This window comes from Simochromis diagramma, unplaced genomic scaffold, assembly GCF_900408965.1.
Source record: "Simochromis diagramma unplaced genomic scaffold, fSimDia1.1 OVJJ01000553.1, whole genome shotgun sequence".
In the NCBI taxonomy this organism is placed as follows: domain Eukaryota; kingdom Metazoa; phylum Chordata; class Actinopteri; order Cichliformes; family Cichlidae; genus Simochromis; species Simochromis diagramma.
The window spans coordinates 1,610,054-1,615,978 of NW_024387095.1; the positions used below are offsets into that span (position 1 = coordinate 1,610,054).

Genomic DNA, 5,925 nt, shown 5'->3' on the forward strand with positions numbered 1-5,925 from the left:
GCTGATGATGCATGACAGCATATCAGAAAATGATGAAACTCTGCTTCTGTCCCCCACACTCTGAATACAAGTGACATCTGTGGTTTATAGCTTGAAATAATTAGTGTAACTGACATTGCAAATAACAGAGAAGCTTTCTCTGTGCTGTGAGGAAAGTATTTCTCTGGAGGACAGAGGACTGCTACGGACCGGCTTGACCCGAGAGACGTGAAACGTCGGGTGGACGCGCCAGGAAGCCGGGAGCCTGAGTCGGACTGCCGAGGGACTGACGACAGCAGCGATCTCGTAGGGGCCAATGTAACGGGGAGCCAACTTCCGAGAAAGCGACCGTAAGGGAATGTCCTTAGCACAGAGCCAAACCCGTTGTCCAGGTTGATAAGCTGGGGCAACAGAGCGGCGGCGATCCACATAGTCCCGTTGACGGTCGTGAGGAGTGCCTGTCGAACCCTCTCCCACACCCGCCGGCAGCGTCGAAGGTGGTGCTGGACAGAAGGAACGGCCAGTTCCATCTCATTTTCTGGGAACAACGGTGGCTGATAACCTAGTGAGGCTTCAAAGGGTGACAAACCTGTCGCCGAGGACGTGAGAGAATTATGGGCGTATTCCACCCAAGGCAACTGAGATGACCAGATAGCTGGGTTCTGTGACGTTACACAGCAAAGAGCGGATTCCAATTCCTGGTTCAGACGTTCAGTCTGACCATTGGATTGTGGATGAAAACCGGAACTCAAGTTAGCCTTGGCACCCAGGGCCGAACAAAAGGCTCTCCACACTTGGGAGACAAACTGGGGCCCCCTGTCAGAAACAATTTCTAAGGGTATGCCATGAAGTCGCACACATGGTCTGTAAGGATCTGGGTTGTCTCAGTAGCCGTTGGTAGCTTTTCTAGCGCTATGAAATGGGCCGCTTTGGAGAACCGGTCGACTATAGACAGGATCACCGTCTTCCCTGAGGAAGCTGGGAGGCCGGTAACAAAATCCAATGCAATATGAGACCAAGGCCTATGTGGGGTACTCAGTGGTTGGAGTAAGCCAGACGGGTGCCGATTGGAGGTCTTATTACGGGCACAAACGGAACAGGCTGCCACATAAGCCTTTACATCCTTGTCCATGGAATGCCACCAGAAATACCTCTTCAATAGTGCTGTGGTTCTACTCACTCCCGGGTGGCAAGTAAACCTTGCTGTGTGGATCCAGTGGATCACAGCCGACCGGGCGGCAGAGGGCACAAAACGCCGACCGGGTGGGCCAGTTCCCGGATCGGTTTCACCTTGTAGACCCTGGCGTATGGCCTCCTCCACATCCCAGGTGAGGGAGCCAATTCTGCAGGTGGAAGGGAGAATGAGCTCAGGGCCCCGGGGCTCTGAGTCCGAGGAGTACTGGCGGGACAGAGCATCAGGTTTGAGATTCCTGGAACCTGGGCGATAGGAAATGTCAAAGTTAAATCGGGTAAAGAAGAGAGACCACCGAGCCTGGCGGGAGTTCAGTCTTTTTTGCTGATTTGAGATAAGTTAGATTCTTGTGATCTGTCCAAATAATAAACGGGTGTTCCGTTCCCTTCAGCCAGTGGCGCCACTCCTCCAAAGCTAATTTAACGGCTAGGAGCTCCCTATCCCCTACGTCATAATTTTGTTTGGCAGGAGAAAGGCGTCGAGAAAAATAGGCGCAGGGTTGGAGCTTGCCATGTGGACCAGACCGTTGTGACAGCACAGCCCCCACCCCCACACTTGAAGCGTCAACCTCCACTATGAACTGCTTACTCGTGTCAGGATGGATCAGAATGGGAGCTGATGTAAAGAGCTGTTTGAGCGTGGTGAAGGCTGAGTGAGCCTCGGGGGACCAAACGAAGGGGACCTTTGAGGAAGTGAGGCGAGAGAGGGGTGCAGCCACCCGGCTGTAGTTCCTGACAAAGCGCCTGTAAAAATTTGCGAAACCAAGGAACTGTTGTAGCTGTCTGCATGAATCAGGGACGGGCCACTCCACCACTGCCTTGATCTTTACAGGGTCCGTCTTCACCGGCCCTCCCGCCAGTAGGTAGCCCAGAAATGAGACAGACGAGGCGTGGAAGTCACACTTCTCGGCCTTTACATAGAGACTGTTCTCCAATAGTCGCTGCAGCACGCTCCGGACATGCACCTGATGTTCTTCGAGAGATCGTGAAAAAATCAAAATGTCATCCAGGTAAACAAACACGAAAACATTCAGGAAATCCCTGAGCACGTCATTCACAAGTGCTTGGAAGACTGCAGGGGCATTGGTGAGGCCAAATGGCATTACCAGGTATTCAAAATGCCCCAGAGGAGTGTTGAAAGCAGTCTTCCATTCGTCGCCCTCCCTTATGCGGACGAGGTGGTATGCATTTCTCAAGTCCAGCTTGGAGAAGATAGTAACACCGTGGAGGGGTTCGAAAGCTGAATTGATCAAAGGCAGGGGGTACTTGTTTATAATCGTGATCGCATTAAGTCCTCTGTAATCGATGCACGGCCGGAGCGACTTATCCTTCTTAGAAACAAAAAAGAAACCGGCGGCCACTGGCGAGGAGGAAGGACGAATGAGACCGGCTGCTAGCGAGTCCTGGATGTACTTCTCCATAGCCCCCCTCTCGGGACGGGACAGGTTATAAAGGCGGCTGGAGGGCATAGGAGCACCAGGAAGGAGATCAATGGCGCAATCATAAGGTCGATGAGGGGGCAGTGACTGAGCTCTGTCTTTACTAAACACCTCTTGTAGATCATGATATTCAGGAGGGACAGCGGTAAGGTCAGGGGGGGAAACAACCGATGGAGGAGAAACAGAAGCCTCCGAGGACAAGGCTGACTTAAGGCAGTTGGCGAGACAAAACAGACTCCAACTTGCTACTCTTTTCCCTGTCCAGTCAATGTGTGGATTGTGCTTCTGCAACCACGGAAAACCGAGGATTACTGGCGCGTCAAGGGAAGAAGTGGTAAAGAGTGTTATATTTTCCTGATGATTGCCTGACGTGACTAATTTGACAGGCGCGGTCTGGTGAGTGATCATAGCGAATACCTCATTATTTAAAGCAGAGGCTGGGATCAGAGGCTTGAGCTGAGTGAGGGGCAAGTTCAAAGATTTAGCAACCGCAGTGTCTATTAAATTTTGTTCTGACCCAGAGTCAACGAGAGCATGAAAAGAATGAGCCTTAGTACCAGTTATTAAAGAAACTGACAGCAAAAAACGGGGTTTATCTCCTTTGAAAACACTGCCCACCCGTAACCCCGGACTTACCGGCGGGCCACGCCTTTTGGCCGGACTGGGCAGACAGCGATGCGATGGCCACTTCCTCCGCAGTAGAAGCACTCTCCGGCTCAGAAACGCCGTTACCGCTCCTCAGGAGTGAGCCGAGAGCGGCCAATTTGCATAGGCTCTGGGGAAGGAGAGCGAGGACGGGCGGATGTTGTTACCGGAAGTGGCGGGGGTAACGCGGAAGTGGTCGCGGGCCGAAACAGAGACGGAGAGGGCTTAGAACGCCTCTCAGCGTCTCTTTCCCTCAGTCGATTATCAATCCTGAGAGCGAGAGAGGCGAGCGCTTCGAACGTGGCCAGCTCGTTGTGTACAGCTAGCTGATCTTTCATCTGTTCGGTAAGGGATGCTAGGAAAATACCCCGCAGCGCGGCGTCTGGCCAACCCGCTTCTACAGCAGCGGTGCGGAACTCGATCGAATATTCCGCAACGCTGCGTTTTCCCTGACGGAGTCCCAACAGCCTCTTAGCTGCAGTACCCTCAGAAATCGGGTGAGCGAATGTAGCCTTGAATTCCTTGAGAAATTCCTCATAGGAGCATGAGGCAATCGGTGAGAAGACAGAAACGCCTCAGCCCACGCGAGCGCCTTACCCCTAAGCAACCCTACAAAATGGGAAATCTTGGCAGCATCATTTGGGAAAGCGTGTGGCATGCGACTGATGAACAACAACCACTGAAAAAGGAAACCCCCACACTGCCCCAACTCTCCGTGGAAAGGCTCCGGTGGAGGGGAGGAAATGCCCCGATAAGCCGATTCTATCGCGGGGTGCGCAACGGTGGGTGCAGGCGACGGTCCCGGCTGACTGGGGAAAACGGGCGGATTCGGCTCCCTGATTTCTGAAAACCTGGTGAGTAACTCCTCCTGCTTTTCACTAATAGCGTTACACTGGTCCATTAGGGACGTCAATGTCTGTTCATGCCGTCCTAACACCGTGCCCTGTTTATTTATGGCGGCGCGAATTGGGTCCGCTTAGTCCATTATTGGCCAGTTCGTTCTGTCACAAACAAGGATGCAGTGGACTCAAGAGCAGACTCAATTGCTCGAACTATGTACAATTTATTGAAAGGAAAAGGAACTTAAACAAGACTGGGTCTAACAGAAATCATTCGCAGGAACTGAGGGAGGCCCGAGGGCGGAGAAACGGACGTAGAACACAGGGAGAACACGGGCGGGAACTTTTGAAAACACCGGCTATTAGGCGGGGAAGGGGTTGCCGTGGGAGCGTTCCAGGGATGGTTGAGAGTGTGGGGAGGCTGGTCCAGGTTCCAAGGTGTCCAGGGAGGTTGAAGTACGGGCTGGAGGGCAGGCTGAGGAGAAGATGAGTGTGTGGTCCTCGGGTTCTGGGCAGACGGGAGAACGGGACGGAAACAGAACCAGCACTGCTGGTGAGTACGACGGGTGATGAATCTGGAGAATACAGGAGACGGAGGACACATTAACCCACGATCCAGGCACACAGAGTCTGAGCACAGAGGAGGCCTGCTACCATGGGTGGTAGCAGGACGAACTGGCGAGGAGTAGCAGGCAGTGCTGGCTTAAAAACCCTCTAGATGGAGCCCCGGAAATTGGAAGCAGGTGATGAGCTGGCCAACTCCACCCCAGGGGACGGACAACAGAAACCTGGACCACACCCGACCAGACACTCCCACAGCATATGACAGTTAAATTTTCTTTAATTGAATTATTAAATGGAAACCAATGAGAAGTCAGCTTTCTGTATTGCATTTATTAATGACCTAAAATATCTTAGTAATCTAAGTAACTTCTAAATAAGTTACTTATGTAACTAAAATGGAAATCCTGGCACGACAAGCTAGTTATAAGATTATAAAACACTTGACTTACAATAAATTTTTCCAACAATTTTTTTCAAACTTGTAATAAATTAGAATGATTGTTTTCTTTTGCTGAGGTCACAGAGAACAAAACGCATTTTTAAAAATGATATAATTTGATTACCTAGGAGAGAGGGTTAACTCTAACCTATTAATACATATACTATCTGTATAAATTTCTCCTCTGCCAGTTACATCTGTTATCTGCCCATCTGTCACCCTAATATAACCCACATTTACTGCTCTTTTTTTTTTTTTTTTTTTTTTTACATTGTTTGGTAGGAGGAGCTAAAACAACTCTTTTGATGTTGAAGGTTCTAGCGTTAGATTTAGGACTGGGGTCATCACTAATGGGTTAAACCTAAATGACAGACACACCTGCAAATGCAAATAAATAATTTCAGTTCTGTTGTACTGTTTAACAACAACTAATTTCATAATGTTTCATATACAGAAATAAAATCTAGCATTGCGCGAGAGTCACAGAGTTGAAAATAAAATTGTTTTCCATCCTGAAGTGGAGTTAAGGGGAATTTAGAAATCTAAAATCAGGCAGGCAGTGTGGTGCAGCATGCTTACACCTAATCAATGCCACATATCCAGTGTTATCCAAGGCCACCATGTGCTGAGCTCTGAGCATCTGGCACATAGTGCGCAACACACAGCTGTCTGGCTGGCACCAGAGGAAAAGTCCTGAGCATTGAGTGTACTTTGGAGAGAGCCCAATTCCAGCATCAGATTTCAGAAGTGTGCCATTTGACTGATTACATCAGTGAAGAGGATTAAACTGTGATTTTATAGAATGCTTTTCTCATGGCTTAGCAATTCT

At 50.1% G+C, this 5,925-nt stretch overlaps 1 long non-coding RNA gene across 1 annotated transcript; it reads right to left on the reverse strand.

Annotated features, from left to right (window-relative positions):
• Positions 1-4,301: 4,301 nt before the first annotated feature.
• On the reverse strand, positions 4,302-4,965 carry LOC120742947. Its single transcript, XR_005697996.1, has 2 exons — positions 4,748-4,965; positions 4,302-4,668 (listed from the first exon to the last, which is right to left on the reverse strand). It is a non-coding gene; the product is annotated as an uncharacterized LOC120742947 (long non-coding RNA).
• Positions 4,966-5,925: the final 960 nt, after the last annotated feature.